Below are 17,617 nucleotides of genomic sequence, written 5' to 3' on the forward strand. Positions count from 1 at the left end.
TTTATATTCTTTAGGTTCTGTGTTTACAACATTGTTGAATAATCTAATTTCAAATCCACTTCCCCATATTTCTTTAGAATGCTCCCTAATCAGGTCAACAATCACTGCAGTGCCAAATTGGATAATCACCCAGTTTGTCCAACTGCCGTTTTCCAGCACTATTACTCTTTCGATATCAGATGATGTGATATTATATAGCGGGGGAATTTTATGTAATTGCTCTACCAGCCAGGCCCGGTTCATAAAAGGTCTTTCCTCCAATGTGACTTTCTCAGTGATTTTAAATACTCTTACCCAGGCTACAATTTTGAAGGTCATTATTTATTTTTTCATTAGGCATATTAGCAACTCCCTTTATATTATTTTTACACATTGCACCCTTTCCATTTCCGCTATGTATATCTCGTTTTCCCTAATTTTGAGGGATTTTGCTAATTTATTTATGGGAATATTTAGACATCTCACATCATTACCCCCTTCCTTTTCTTCTTCACTTTATATCCCTTCCAATTCCCGTGGTTTTCCATTCAGCCATTTTTCTAGGCCTCCCTCTTTTTTTAGCAGGGATAGTTTTGCTTTCATTCGTTTTATTATGACTTTCAGTGATCTCAAACCTATCTCTGACCTCTATACATTCTATATAAGTGGGTGTTGTCTCTGTCAAAGCTATACTGTTTCTTTTTGTACATTTACTATTTCTATCTTTACCAGGGATTTCCTTACTTTTAATACCTTTGTTGATATTACATGTACGTCTTGTACGTTTCTTTGATCCATGGGTAGATTTCTGATTACCTTGTATACTTATATCCTTTTTGTCATTTCCCACAATCTCAGGTTTATTACTCTCTAATTCAATCTGCTGCATCTCATGGTCATTAAATCTCTCATCCTCTTCATCCACAATCAATAAAAACTCACTCAGGTCACCCCTTCTCTGCTCTGCCCTCCTCTCTTTGGTTTTTAATTCTTTTTTGGGTATTTCATTTATTTCCTCTAACATCACACCCAGAGCTCTTGTATTCTCAACAGTTATAATCAGCAGGTTCTTAATCTCATCTTATTCTTTCATTAATTTCATACATATACCCAAGAGTATATCTATGGGTGTAGATAGAGCATCAAACCTTTCATTCAGGTTTACTGAATTACCCATTGTATTTCCTGAATCTAGGTTTAATGAACTCAAGTAAGATTTCCTGGTTCATGCCAAGAATCATCTCCTCCATTACTTTCAACTTCCTCTTGGGCATATTTCTCCAAATCGAGGGTAGCCGAAAGATCCATAACAATCACACATTCCACATTGTTTTGTATACCATTCACTTTGCGTGAGGTACCAGAGCCTGGACCCAATCCCATTGATTGGCGTCTAAAGTCATGTACAAGGTTCAGCAGATATGTATTATCTATCATAGAACAATTCACGTGTCCCGAGGGCTTATGGTCCCCCAATTGTTCCTTGGATTTATCCATTATAGTAAGGAAGCTTAGAATTTCTGGCTGTTCCAAAATGGATGTTCCGTTTACTGGTGATTTAAGATGTGATTACTACTACCTTTCGTTCCTTTCACCTTTTCCCCCAACCCCTCGGATATTTTTGTTTTATTAACTAGAATGTTTCCTTTGACTTTTTTTCCTTTCAAATTATGTGAGCGTAGCTTTGGTGCCATCTCATAAATAATTTCAGAGTGAGGGGAGAGATGACAGATTGTCCTTATCGTAGTTTTTAGAACGCACAATCTATGGTCGTAGTTAGTTATTTCTAGGTACAAATTGTCCCATGCAATACACTCTTTCCAGAGGACCAGGATTTCTTTAGCAAGGTAGTATATCCTTAGCTGGCTATAGGAACCTATATCTAAATAAGGCCACTTTTTGGGTTTGATATAGGTCGGTAGATTAGTAGGGTAATATACCCATAGGGTAATCAACTGTTAAAGTGCTAAACACAATAGTCATACACACTGGTTTTCTAAGGGGGAAACAAAATTCACTATGTAAACTTACACACAAGAAATTCAACAAATTAACATATAAAGTGCATTGTGCAGGTATCTACATATAGGGCAGCAAGTTTTTCACACAAGGTGAATTCACAGACTATATTGTAGGTGCATTGTAGGCAGGAAACATTACTTTCAATATTAACTAAAAAACTTCACTATATACACCCATTATGTTTACTGATAAAAATATGCTATGTAAAATCAATGTCAATATACCAAAGTTCATATATTAATAAAATGATATCAAAAAAGATTGCGCTATAGAGAAATCTTTCCATGCTCTCCAGGACCGCAATCAAATATTTAATAGATTTCCAATGGAGAAATAAACAAAGGGCATCTAAGTGATAAGCAGTTCAGAGTCACGTTCCAGGTGGAAGACAAGGGGGTGTGAAATCCTCAGAGCCCCCTGACATTAAGGTATCTATTTAGCTGTCTGTGCAAAATATGATTTGCTAGAACTAACAGCCTACAAGTAGAGTGATTACTATCAAGTAGTCCAAATCTGTGTAACTCCAGCAGGGCGGGGCACGCCAAGGAGCTGCCCTAGTCTGACTCTCCCCCCTGCCAAGTTGGTCCTCTTACTTAACAAGTGCTCAATTAACTTAGCTGTAGATACCGCAGAAAAGATTTCAGGCTATATTTCCTGCAATGGCAATATAAACCAGATCTCAGTATCAATATTTGCTAGAGTGGTCTATCAAAGGTCGGCAATCAAATTGAGAGCAAATCTTTTTAAGGATAATTTACCAATGAGTTATTTCCTTTCCGCGGCCCGCGTCTAGGCAAACAGCAGAAACAGCAGAAAAGCAACACCTTTGTCTCCACAACAGGCTTATAGGTTGATTCCTTTTCTCGTCTGAGGGGATATGTCGATGTGCTGTATTCAAAGTGGCACCCGCCTCACTGTTGATGTGGAATTAAGGTGGCTTGCTTCTCTCTGCAGTATTTTCTGGTAGTTGTATTTTTTATTTGGTTTTGGTTGATTGGGTACAGAGATGTGCTGTGTTTCCAGGTGCCCAGGGATGGGACCCTCCCTCTGGAACTGGTCTCTTCATTGTATTATTGATTTGGGTTGGCACCTTGGATTCTGAGTTCTAGGGTTCCGAGTGTATGAATTCTGTGTTGGTGAGGTATGAGAGTTTAGGCTGGTCAGAGATTTAAATCTGGGTTTTTGTATCTAAGACTGTGGGATACAGACGTGGTGACACCGAGCAGAGCTCGCATGTGCTGCTCCCCTCTTGGTACTAAGCTAAAAATCAGTTCCACCTAGCAGTCGTGAGGTTTAAATGCATACTTCCCCACTGCAGCGAGATTACGTTGTGGCAGTAGCAGACATCGCTGAACTCAAATGTGGTGCAATGAGATTCAACTAAGCAGCAACCCATGGAATAGTGAGATTAAGGTTTGGTGCATCTCATGCAGCAGCAACATTCCGTGGTGCAATATGTTTGCAATATTCTGAAGATCAGGATGCAGATGTGGCAAAGCATAAACACTGGTGAGGTATACAGTTGAAAACCTATATTTGAAGTTGAACAGTGGTGAGGGCAATGTGGCAAACCTACCTTTGGAACCCGCCTGGAGGCAGAAAGCAAGTGTGGAAAATATAAACAGTGCCGAGATAACAGAGCAGCAAAACCTGTATTTGGGACAGTGTGGGGCAAAATGCAAGTAATGGCAAAATACAAACTGCAAAATTACAGTGGCAAGATAACAGGCAGCCAAGCCTACATTTGGGACATTCTAGGACAAAATGCAAGTAATTACAGTATCTGGAATAGGCGACCTTTACATGAGAGTAGCTATTGTGAGTGCCATCAAGCTGGGGTCCCAGGGCGAACAGACAAACAGCAATGCTTTGTGTTCAAAGGAAGGCATCCTTTGCCTGTGCCCTTGGCTGATGCCCAGGCAACGCTCCCCTAAGGACCACCTATAATTGAGGAGTGATTCTGGGGTCAGCTGACACTTCACTCCACCAATCTGGGATCGGGGGGGTGACTTAGGGAGGGCAAAAGGCAAGGAAGGGGGTGGCTTCAAATCATACATCAATGTCTTTGAATTTGGTTGCATGGTTGAAATACAAGTCTCAAGCTTGTAGGAAAGAAAAGTGGGTCTTGAGACTTACTTTGGGAGCACTGGTCACAGAGGTGATCCTATTTATCCAATGGACAGGAACAGAAAAGCTGGGCCATGCTCTAGCTTCACAGCTTGGAGCCATGTTAGTTTCCTGGGTCTTCTGACCCTCAGCTCCACCAATCAGGGTTTGGGGAGGGCTGGCAGAGGAAGGGGGAAAGGCAGGGGAGGGTCTGCCTTCAATCACATACCAATGGTATTGGACTCATTGCGGAGGGCAAGATACAAGCCTCAGGCTTGTGGGAAAGGACAGAGGGTGAAGGGCTTACTTTGGGAGCACTGGCCATGGTAGTGATCTTTTTTCTTGAGTGGACAGGTGCGGAAAGGCTGTGCTAGGCTCCGGCTGCATGGCTTGTAGCTGTGTTAGTTCCTGGGTCAGCTGAACCTCAGCTCCACCAATCAGAGCTTAGGTTGTGAGCAGAGGGAGAGGGAAAGGCAGGGAATGGGCATGCTTCAAACCACACACATATTTGTATACCTCCTTTGCCACTTAAGGTATCATGGGGCGAGGACAGACTATACTGGGGATTTGTGAACATGTACGGAAGCATCCAAAACAACAATAACACTGTGGCACCAAAATAAACATGAATGTCAACATAGGGTTAATGTAAAATATATTTGATTTACTTAAACACATAAATGGGCAAACACTGAAAATACCCAACCTTTTAAAGTAAATATAAAGATCAAGGAAAACTTAAATATATCTCCTAATAACAATGGGTATGAATGGCAGCAGGGAGGATATAAACAGAATTACAGAAATTCAAAATTATTACTTTCAAAAGGTATTTTTATGGTAGGAAATGATTTTCTAACCATCTCTATGGGTTCTCTTGTAGCAGTTCAACAACATAAAGCTAGTTTTCTTGGCACTTTTCCAATTACACATATCATGGTTTGATGATGAAAAAGCCAATGATTCTGTCTTGTAAATTTGATGTAGCGCATCAGTCTCAAAAGTACGGGATTAGAAGCAAGGGGAGTCTACTTCACGGCTTGACTATATTATGTCAGTGGCCCTCATTACGACCTTGGCGGAGAACCATGGTGCTATTAGCACCATGGTCCATGGCGCTAAGTTGCCAACTCCGCCATGGTGGTTGGCGGACTTACCGCCCCATTCCGACCTTGGCGGGGCGGTAAGTCCCCAATCCCCATTTACCCTTCCCCATTCCCATTTTTGCCCCATAGGGCATAATGGGAGTGGGGAAGGCGTTAATTACGCCACCGTAAATTACGGTGACGTAATTAACAACAAGGTCCCTTAGCGCCATGGATTTTAACACCTGCTAAAAGCAGGTGTTAAATCCGCCATGGCGCTACGGGAACTCGTACTCAGGCGGTAAGGGTCGGCGAAGTTTAGGCCGGCGTAAACCCCTTACCGCCTGGGTCGTAATGAGGGCCAGTGGCTTGACATGGTGAAGTGTAGGTCAGAGCACAGGAAATGGGGAAGTCAGTTTTTTCCAGAAGCTCAACAGATGTTGACTTGGTCGGTTCAATGTGTTTCAAATGAGGAAATGTTGCGTCCTGCAACCTTCATTCCAAAACGCAGCATGTTTGTTCTTGTAGAGCGGTAGGTTTTTTTACAAGGTCCTCGAGGGGAAATTATGCTTGTCTTTCTTCTGCAAGTCAAGAGAAATAATTCAAAACTTTTTGCAGGGTTGGCTGAATTCCTAGGCATTTAGTGGCAAGCAAGCTTTCAACCAAGCAATATCGTATCTTGTCCCCCAGAAGTGGGTCAAGAGGCAGCTACCAGCTCTCCTGGAAATCTTGTCTTCACCCTATCGGAGAAATGTTGAGCAGCTGTTGCTCTATCAAGGGTTCAGTCTTGGCACTTCTTCTTTTAAAGTTTATTCTGAAAGATGGTCCACCAAATGTGGGTGGCGGGTATTTCACCACATAAATATTCAAATTCTAACAGGGGATTGATCATTTTTCGAACCTCCTGTTGAAGGCCAATCCATGTCTATCATACCGTTTTCCCTCCTCTTCTGATAATATCTAGAGTGCTTTATTTTCAGGACGTCAGGGGTGGGGTTTCTGGCATCTTGGATTTCCTGGATCTCCCTTAACTCTGTTGTACATCAAAAGGTCTCTATGCTAATTATTCCATTCCTGTATTCCCCTTTGTCCAGCAGCTTCCCCTGAAGATCCTTTACCAATTCCTAGTCCCTTTGGATGCAGTTCTCCCTCCCCCCACCGGGAGAGACGTCAGTTGTCTCACCAAGAGAACAACAGGTTTCCTGGGTATAGACATGTCCTTGTGTTGTGAGAGCATCTTTATTGTCAGAACCCAGCAGCATATGTCACTATAGTGTGGGGAAATGTGGTTTTGGCTGTTTAATGTAATTCCTTCATGTATCATTGTATCTATCTTTTAATAAAATACTGTTTTATCTTCACTTTAACATGGGGCAGTTCAAACAATCTGTTTATTTTAAATCTAAAACTCATAAAATAAAACAGACAGTACAATCATATATATATAAAATAGGAGCAAATTAAAATATATACACCATACTGTCAATTTCCTAACAAGCATAGCTTGTACAAAAAAAAGTGGGCTACACCGTATTTCTCAATATTCAAAAATCTTAAAAGTGGTAATTTAAAACATGTGTGTCGTATGTCATAGAGGGGACAAAAAACCAACATGTGCATATTAGACTTAACCGGTATATTGTCACTGAAACAGGTCGTAGGTTTATCTATCTGCCGGCTTGAGTATATAAAGCAAAAGGTAATAGATATAATTGTAACTTTGTAATGAGCTTTCTGGCATAACTATTAGCCACTAAGAAAAATTAGTACCCAGCAAGGGACAATGAGATGGTAACATGCAATGTCATTGGCCCTCGCTGGGGCATTACCCGACCGGGAATACCTCGCACAACGTTCCTTCCTTTCTGTCCCAAACGGGGCGGTGTGCCAGCCACTCAGCCAATGAGGAGGCTCAGGACGGAGTAATCCCTCGCTTCACTTGGGTCTGTAACTATGGGCCGGGGCATTACCTGAAGGGGTAATCTCCGCGCACCCACAGCTCAGGGCCTACTGCTTAAATAGTTCTCCCTATTAGGTACTGAGGTATAATGATGTGTAAGGTACACATTATCTGATGATTTATCATTGTCCTAAAGGTTAAAAATTAAAATTTGCTTGACTTTCAATGACTTCTTTAACATTCAAATAAAGCTCGTATTGATCAGTTTGGGCAGGGGACATGCAGTAAATAAATGACCCATATCAACACCTGAAAGACATTTTTTAACACATTTCTTCTGTGGTTTGTCCCATGTGTTGTTAATAAGTCATTCAAAATAAGCTCATTGAAATGCTTCATCTTACTGGCCCATGTAGATAGCCATAACCTGGCCACAACATGTTGCACTTTGAACACAATAGGGGTCAAATAGGTTTCCCAATACAATAGCCAGAGAGACCCCTAATATTGATTTGGGAAACTTTCTTTCCATAATTACTAACTGGCCCAGGTCTTATAGGGCCTATACCCCAATCCTATATAAGGTAATTCCAATAGACTTTGCCTCATAGACCTTTAGTGCTAGGGACACCATTTGGCCTCCAAACAATGTAAATAAAAGGAGAACGCCCATATTACTTTACTTTGTTCTCCCTGCAAAGTATTCTAGCTGAGCTTTCCATGTCCTGGTGTCAGAAAATTGTATGCCCAAATAATCAAAATAAGAGATTATAGATAGTTCAACATAAAAAGTGTGCGATTTATTAGAAATGTTTTCCTGTGAAACAGGAGCATCAGAGATTTAAATTTGATGGCCTCCATACATTGAGTCTTCATGTACATTATTGTACTGGTATTTTCTGTAAAGGTGGAGGGGTGTCTACCAAGAAGCATCACATTATTAGCAGACACTAAACAAGGAATAGGTGGTGCTTCACCCGAGGAACACCTGTAGTGTGGAGTAGTGCTGAACATCAACAGTGAGCCCAACTCATTAAGGTATATATTGAACAGGATTGTGGAGTTTATACATCCCTGCCATATCCCTTGGCTAATAAACAAAAATCAAAGTGCATTCACCTACAGGACGTAACACATGCTTCAGTGTGCACATATAGCTGGCACAAAATACTTAGTAGATCTTGATCAACAGCTAATTTTCACAAATGGGTCCACAGCAGAACTTTATCAAAGGTCATGTACAAATCCATAAAGGCCAGGGTATAAGGGTTCATTTTTAATACGATATTTATCACTGAGAAGAGACAGATTTAGACACCAATCAACAGTGCCTAAATCAGGGCTCTAACACAACTGGGAACCTGAAAGTTATCAGCCATTACCCAGTCAAGCAATTTGTCATAGAACAATGTATCCATGATTTCAAAGGAAATATCTTTGTGTGCAATAGGATGATAGCATTACGGATTGACCCTAGATACTTTCTTGACGATTGGAATGAAAGAGCTGAGATGCCAAGTATTGGGCTGAGTGCATATAATCTGTGTCAAGATTTGCTTCCTACAAATTTGCTGGAAGACCATAAGAATCAGGTTATTTCCTGGTAGATAGGTCATTAATACAGTCGCCAGCAATGTAAGGGAGAATTCATTTGCCAGATTAGTTAAACTGTCTAAGGGACTTTCTGAGACATGCTCACAATTATGGGCAGATCCATGTAAAGATTTAAAATGTAATAACACGTTTTCAGGGGGTAAATTGCATTTGACAGCCTCTACTTTGATCTCAATAAAGCCCTTTGCAATTAAATGGCAACACTGTTTAGAGTTTTCAGCCTTGCTAAATGTTAGCAATTCCTTTCTATCACTTTCAAACTTACCTTTGGCATTAAACTAAACCCTTAGGTAATTACCTCCTTCCTCAGTCAATGCAGCTCCTACAACCTCACATTACTAAGAGTACCATGAGCTTTTATCAATTTAACCCTATCTATTCTTAAAACAGACCAACACATTTTGTATTAATAAATTCACTCCATTAAAAGCTTCTGCAACTCTATTGTTGTCACCTTATGGTAAAATAAGCAATAGGGAAAACTGTATTTCTACTATAGGTTCCCTTAGCTGGTCTATTCATGGTACACACATAGTGGTCAGCTAGACTGTTCAGCAGGTGTTTACCCTGATTCTTAATGGCCTACAAATCACTCAACATGTCAGAAATTCCTCAAGCCACACATTCATTAGGGCCAAAACTAAAACCATAATCACCTGCACGATTCACACATTAAAATAACCCCTGGATAAAAATGTAAGAAGTGTACAGTAGCAGTGTGGAATATAATCATGTTCTACAAGATACAAGAAGGATCCGAAATCAATGATCTAGGTTCCATTTGCACACAATGATCATATATGTTGAAGAATTACCCACTTGCTCCAGATGCAATACTAATGTTCAGAATTGGAATATTATTAATTGAACCCATGTGTACGCTGAATTTGGCTGCACATTCAGACACAATTAGACCTACAAATCTCCCCTCCCCCTTAGCACACCCTCTTGCAACTGGTTCTGCTAAGGTACAAATGGTGTGAAAACCATATATGGTTGTACAGGACAATGCCATGTTTCCTGAAATAAGATAGTATTGTGTTGCGAAAAAAAAAAGAAAAAAAACGGTCATTCTGGGTGATTGAATTTGGAGGTTAACCCCACAATGTTCCAGGACAAAATATGCCATACTTTAATAGACCATCATAAAGATTATGTAAGTGGGGAGTCCAGTGGACAATTCTCTCCAATATATTGGTAGATAGAGAAGATTCCATAATATATTCAGAAGCATAGCTACAAATGTATTCATTAGGCTGCCAGTTCCCGTGTCTATGGTCAAATCCAATAGCCCCACCTGACTATCCTTACATATCATATTCCACCTTTGCCCAACCCTCGATAATATTGGAGGTACTAGCTCCAATACTAGCTCACTGAGGGTTCCCTGTTAGCTATAGCAGGCTCAACCATTGGAGTCTTATTTAGGTTACTAATCATTTTAGGTGGTTGAAAAGGGAATTGGTAAGCATTTCAGTCAAAAGATATAAGATTGGCCCCATTAAAAATAGGCCACTTGACCGAGTTGCTCACATTGCCAAGAAAAGGAAATTGTATCGCTACATAGTAAGGGTTCATCCTTTATTGAATTCATGAGTTTACGGGTGGCAGAGCGTGACATTTAATTAACAAGAGTCCTTTGCCCAGCTCCCTATCTATCAGCACAATCTTAATACAGTCAAGCTAGTGTTTCGATCGTGTACATCCAAATGATATCGCTAGGATTAATTGCTTAGCATCCCTTCACGCTTCATAACCAATACCCAACTTGGTTATTCAGTGACTCTTAATTTTCACAAATGCCTGTTTTTAGCCTTGGGACCCCAGACATACAAATATTATTATCAATAAAATCCAGAGAAGCTGGTAAATACGATTTAGGCCTTGGCTCAAATTCTCTCCCTTTATAGAGATTACTCAATCGTTAAGAGTTGAACATTGGTAGGAGCCATCCCTCTTAAATAGGGTTGGGACAGATCATTAAAATTAAAGTGAGATAGAGGCCTAATTCTTGCATGAGATTGGAAAGGTGGATGACCTAAGCAATTTTACTACAACCATTTTTTTATCAATAACCTTCAATTAAACCCACCAACACCAGTTTTAAGAACACAGAGTGCTGTCTGAAAGAGGGACTGTTGAACAGATCTGACTCTCAATGCAGAATCCATTAACTTGAGCCATTGAAGTTTCAGAAATCTGAGAGATTTCTCCCTAGCAGAACATCCTGTTACACTTTTACACAGCCTATTAACTACTAATCAAAATAAATCACTCCAAAAATATGACCACATTTCCTATTTCTCTGGAATCTTTGCTATATTGTAGTACTTCACATAACAGGTTACACTATTACACAACATAATGGCTCCCAATGTATCAAACTCAAATGGATAGAAGGATAAGTCAGACTTATCAGAATTGAAACCAATCACATGCAGCCCAAACACTGATCACAGCCACACATTCTTAACAAGCAGATATATATACCTGATGGGAGCTGAAGAAGTGTGCATGAGTAGGACTGCTTAGAAACCAGCAACCTGTGACTCACCAGACAGTCTGGCAAGAACACATCAAGTTAGCATATTTTCTTTTTCTTTATTTTCTTGTTTCTGTACTTTCCATGTTTTCCTTGTCCTTTCATATTTCTCCTGCATAATGTTGTCAGATACAATGTTCAGGTTCTGTGACTCTGTGTGATTGAGGATCATACACAAGGATCTAAGGCGTATGAAGTAGTGCAATATTTTAAGGCAATTGACTTTTTTTTTACTTTTTATAAGAGGAGTGCAATTCTGAGAAAGCTCCTTGCACATATATTGTAATTTGTCACAATGCCAGACAGGACCCTAAACCTCCTCACAGCCCCTCCCAATCTACTTCCTTGAATGTACCTGACTCTGACTCATTCTTCCATTTTGTTTGTCACCCTCCTTAGGAGACCCCTGTGGCTGTGTCCTTTCACAGAGATTTCCCTCACCCTGTTTCCCAGAAGAAAGTTGTGTTTTTGTTGAGGTAAGAATCCATGACGCAACCCTTTGAATAAGCAAGCAAGCTGGGCGCTGATGATGCTGGCTCTGTGGTCAGCAAGAAACAGGCAGCCTAAATGCTTGTCTTTTGTCGGTTTTTCTCTCATACTTTCACCAAGGTTCCTACCATGGCTTTCCCCATATATTTCCATTGCACTGGACCAGGGAAAAAAGGGGCTTCAGTATTGCGATAATGTGCGACCTGTAATAAGCTTGCAACAAAATATATACCACCAAAATGGTATATGGCACAATTACCTTGCCTCCCTAATCAATTAGCTTGGCAGATGGGAGAATATCATAATTTGGATGAACTTAATTTGGAAATGGCACAGGTCAACTTGTCACGGTGATTTCAAGGTGGCCGTTACAATAATATCCTACAACAGAAATACGTATGTTATGTCTGTTCCCCACAACAGTATTGGGCTCTCTTATCACTAAGTAACACCCATTCCCCCAAAGGAATCATTGGCAGGCAGCGATCCATTGATATAATTGAGCTGGGCATGAGCTGTCTGGCACTGCCTTGGCTTTGCTCAGTAGTGCTGCACACCGAGCCCTCGGAACAATGGCGTTTCAGCAGAGGGCTGCATTGTCGATACATTTCAATTACACTAATTGCCTGAGTTCAATGGCTACTCTCTGTGGAGGAGGAGGCCCAGCTAGAAAAACGTATGCCATAAAAAGGCCATGAATAGCAAACTGCTGTTTAATGGCCACATTAGTACATTGTGTTAACATGCCCTAAAATGTTCTACAAGATGCATTTAGTTCAGGGGTGTCTGTTGTACGTGTTTTGTGACTGTCTTTAAACAGCATTTTATGCAGAAAGTAAACTCTTGTCCAACACTGAGCAGGCAACGATTTGGGGTGATGGCTGGAAGGTTTAGAATGAATCTTAAACTCTGCCATTGCTCTGGGCAACCCTCCAGACCATGGTTCTTCGCCTGCCAAGCCATTACGGAAGGGGAAAGACCATGTGCAAATAAGGCCTAGTGCCACCCGGAAAGGGGTAGTCCAGACCGAACTGCAACCCCACATCCTTTCTGCATGAGACCACAAGCATCCCCAAACATGCGTCTGCCTTGTTGGGCCACATCAGTGAAGAGTAGCTTGGGTCTCTAGGCCCAGCAGGCCCGGCGCCCACCTGTGGGTATACCCGCCCCACTCCGGATGACAAAGGAAAAACAACGGGACACATGTATTTATAAAACTGAACACATCTTTGCAGGATCGCTCAACTGTATATGTGAGAATAGCCAATGGAAGGCAATGCAAGCTGTGATATGTTGCAATTTAAATGTGTGTTCACTGTGTTTAAAGCTACAATGAGTGTCTCTGTATTTTAAATGTGGTATGCTGTTCTAGGAATATATATCAACTGCCCAGTACTATTATATGGAGGAAACATATAGGTGACCGTGATTTGCCTTATTGTAAGTGTAGCAATTTACCATAGTCCGAAATAGGTAGGAAATAATGAATAATGGGCACAGGATGTCCATTTTCCTAATCATAATCAAATTCTCGTAAGAATCATCAGCAATGCATTTAATATATGTGCATATTTTGCACCTGGATGCAAACAATGTGTCAACATAGGGTGTTTCCCAAAATGTCCGATTCCCCAACTTTATTTTTTCTTTATAACCAGATTTTTTTGATTGGTATAAAATTTCTGAGGAAGTCCTCTACATGTCTAACAGTCTGCACTGTTTCTGAATTGACACATGTTTTTTACTATGCTGCCTTTTGATGATGGAAAGAAATGGTAATTTATATCCAGTTCAACCAGGCACAGCTCTTGACTTTAATTGTCACACATTTAACCAACTGAGCATATTTAAACATTGTAGAAATGGTCTATCATAGGGTTGTGAGATCCTTTTCTTTCAAATATTGACATATATCAATCATGGATATCCATCTCAACCTACATGGTTGCTCTGAGGACCTATTGTACTTGAGAGTGGCATTTGAACATATTGCTCTATCTTCTCTCCTGAAATAACCATTTCATCAACACATATTGCGACTATTGTGGCTCCAATATTGTGGCTGATATCGTTGCAGGATGTGCTGTCTATTGCTTCACCGGTACATGTCTTTATGCCAATCAGCAGATAGCATGTACTTGCTCTGTCTACAATACACAAGGGCCACTCTGGTTGAAAGTATTAGAGCCTGATTAACAGAAGCGTTTTATAATAGCGCAATCCCATTGAAAATGTTCTGGGCTCAAATGGGTTCCATTGCCAAAGGTATCGAGGGCAAGGTTAGAACACTGTGGCACAAAGTGAACAGCTGCAGGACCTGTGGGGTTTGGGATTCCCACCTTTTATATCCTATGATGAGTTTTAATAATATTATTATTATTATTATTATTATTATTATTATTCATTTTTCCTACACTCCTTATAATAAAATCATGCAATGTTGACAGATTTATTACAGACAAAGTGGTGAGCGAGGGTAATCAAGTAGTGTGTCTTACTATTTACGTAAATGGGGTTGGCCGGAAATGCAACTTGCCAGCAAGCACAGTAATTAATGCTACTTGTACCCGGCACTGGGCTGGGTTGCTAATTGTGCCTTCAGTGGCTTCAAAAAAAAAGGAAATGACAGTCGGTGGAATAAAAGGAGAGACTCCACGCAGATGTAGAATGGACAGGGTGAAGTAGAGGACTAGTGCTGGTGCCAGACTGTGGGATAGCGCTTTTTAATCCAAAAGGGGTACACATGGAGACCACTAAAGTACTCACAATTTGCAGGGCAGCCGATGCCCCCATGCTCATCGATGGAGAAAATGTACAAAGATTGTTGCTGCCAGAAGCAATCGCTATCAAAACACTTAACAGCGGTGGCTGATTTTATTTGATATTTTAATATTGAAATTGCTTTTGTTACGGAACATTGGTTTGCACGGTATTAGCACTAGGGCAAAGTTTGCCCTATTTTTTAAAACAATGGGCCACATTAGAAAACGATTGCACCTTGACAAGTGCAGTTTGGCTTATTAAAAGCACCAGGGCTAAAATTGCCCTAGTGCTAAAAAGATACATTTTCACAGCATTTTTGCAACAGGGCAAAGTTTGCCCTAGTGCTAATACGGAATGGTATTAGCACTAGGGCAAACTTTGCCCTGGTAAAAAACGCATTGAAAATGTATCTTTTTTGCACTGGCTACTATTTTGCCCTTGTGCTTATACCCCGCCAAACTGCACTTGTCCTGGCGCAATAGTTTTCTAATGTGTCCCATTGTTTACAAAAATAGGGCAAACTTTGCCCTGGTGCTAATACCGTGCAAACTTTGCACTTGCACCGGTGCAAAGTTTCTGTAATCTAGCCCATCATATATTTTTGTTGCATTTTTGTATCAGGGCAAAGTTTGCCCTAGTGCTAATACCATTCCGTATTAGCACCAGGGCAAACTTTGCCCTGATGCAATAAAGTAGTGAAAGTGCATCTTTTTTTCGCTAGGGCAATTTCTGCCCTGGTGCTTTTAATATGTCAAACTGCCCGTGTCATGGTGCAATCGTTTTCTAGTGTGTGCCACTGTTTTTAAAAATAGGGCAAACTTTGCCCTAGGGCTAATACCGTGCAACTTTGCACTTGCACCGGTGCAAAGTTTCTGTAATCTGGCCCCTGGTTGGCACCACGCAGAAGTAGGTGAGGAAGTTGCAGGTGCTACAAGATAGTGCAGTATACATTCTGTCTGATATTAAAAGAAGAGCACATGTAACACCAGCATGCAGGGCACTGCATTGGGTTCCTGTAAGAGAGTGCCTGAATTATAGAATCCTGGCCATTACACACAACTGGATTTACGGCAAAAGTCCTACCTACTTGGACAGGAAGATACAGGAGAGGCAATGCTCTAGATTGCTGAGGTTTCCTCAAGATAAGTTGCTTCAGGTACCTAAGGAAACACTTGTGACAGCAGGGAGATGTCCGTTCAGTTTGGTGGCCCCAGCTCTCTTCATTGAACTACCTAGCGATCAGAGATTGGATTATTATCATTTATCCATGAAAAAGGATCTGAAGACCTTTTTTACTTAGATTTTAGTGAATTTCGCAGATGTTTTAATTCTGCAAATTTCTTTTTTATCTGATGTTTTTTATTCTTTTTAATTGTAGTTGCTATATTTGTATGTGGCTTCACTAAATGTTTACTTTTAGTATGTGCTTTTAGTGTTCTTAGCTGCGTGTATCTTTTTATGTATGCAGTGTATCAATTGTATGTGTTTATTTGGTATGTATGTGTGCCCGTTATATATACTCAAACATAAACATAAACATGTGTGTCTTATAACAAACCATGAATCTCTTTTAAAATACTCTGTCGAAAAGGGATTCAGTGATCTGCCTGCCCACAGAATCTAGGGTGCTGTAAGGTGGCACCTTTTTGATGTTAATGTTATCATCAAGCAAGAACCTGAGGAGGAATGACACAAGACTTCGAATCCATCCCACCCGGAAAGGCAGAAATGTAGCAAATCCATGCCCGGTCTCCTAGATCTGTTTTCCCATCTGCTCGACAGATCTGTCAATCCTGGCTACTGTGCCCATTTTAGTGCAACTGCCTTTCCCTTCAAAAACCTATCAATCCATCCAGGCTGATTTCTTTGATAAGCCTACTGCACAAAACCACCATGATACCTTCCCCTTGAAAGCAGTGTAGGCGTCAGCTTTCTACACACCAACCTGCATATCCTATATGAATATGCTGGGAGCTCTGGTTCCCCCATGCACTCTCCACAAACAGACCGCTATTCAGTTGATGCATGTAGTAGCGCCTGCCTCTCTTCTCGCTTCACAATCCTAAGCATGACCAGCATTGGTGTTGGTTTGTTCACCTACCAATAGAGTTAATTAGTGTGGAATAGGAACCACTGTTTCTTACCATCTGCAAACTCTTTTGGATGAGATGGTCCACAGTTTCTTCATATGTTTTGTCAGTTTTGAACACTATCAACATTGGTCCAAAAGAGTTAACTGCAATGGGTTGCAAGACACGGCAGAACTGACCCTTGACATGATGGCAACAGTTCTAACATTTACTAATACAATGTGTGTATGTCAGCACAGCAAAAGGGAGGTAAATGAGGTAATGAGGGTGGAAAATGCAAGAAATTATCACTGTTTATTGCAAGGTAGAAATAAATAACATGGTTAATAGAATCTTAAGGATTCTGATTTACATATTTTACATCCCAAGGCTTTAAGGTATGTCCAGTGAAGGTCTTTTTCTGACAGAGTTAGTAGAGGTACATGGCAGTGTAGGCTAGACGTTAAGTTGGACAGGAATTATTTGCGTCAATGCTGGGCCAACTACCATGGCCTTCACAGAACCATACAACCCTCAATCTGTCACTCAGGACTGGACCACAGGCCTAGCATTTGTGGCATCAAGACTGGTAATGGTCTTAAAACAGTCCCAGAATACCAGTTGAAAAAGCTCATATTACCATCTAACTATTCCTCACTGAAAGGAAAGACCTACTGAAAGTCAAACAACAGCATTTGTAGTGCAAGAGACTAGGGATCCATTATAACAGGGTCCCCCAGGGCTCTGTCTGTAGCTTCTTTGGCCCATTTGTGTGAATCAGTAGTCCCTTTCCTAAACAATCCTCACAAGGTGTCGGAGCCTACCAATCACCCACACTGTGACAGGTAGGACATTGTATGTTTTGCTGGAATTTTTAGAATCATGCAGCATTCAATGGACTCCTACTTGAGGGCTGCATGAGTTGAAGTACAATAGTACTTTCAGTATCACCACACCACGCAACCACCATTGTGTTCCAATAGGTTGCAAAAGGAAGCACTGGTGCACTGTGCAGAAGTACCTTGGAGTCGAGTCTTGGCCTTGATCT

Source organism: Ambystoma mexicanum, chromosome 5p (assembly GCF_040938575.1).
Source record: "Ambystoma mexicanum isolate Mex_15411 chromosome 5p, UKY_AmexF1_1, whole genome shotgun sequence".
Classification (NCBI taxonomy): Eukaryota; Metazoa; Chordata; class Amphibia; order Caudata; family Ambystomatidae; genus Ambystoma; species Ambystoma mexicanum.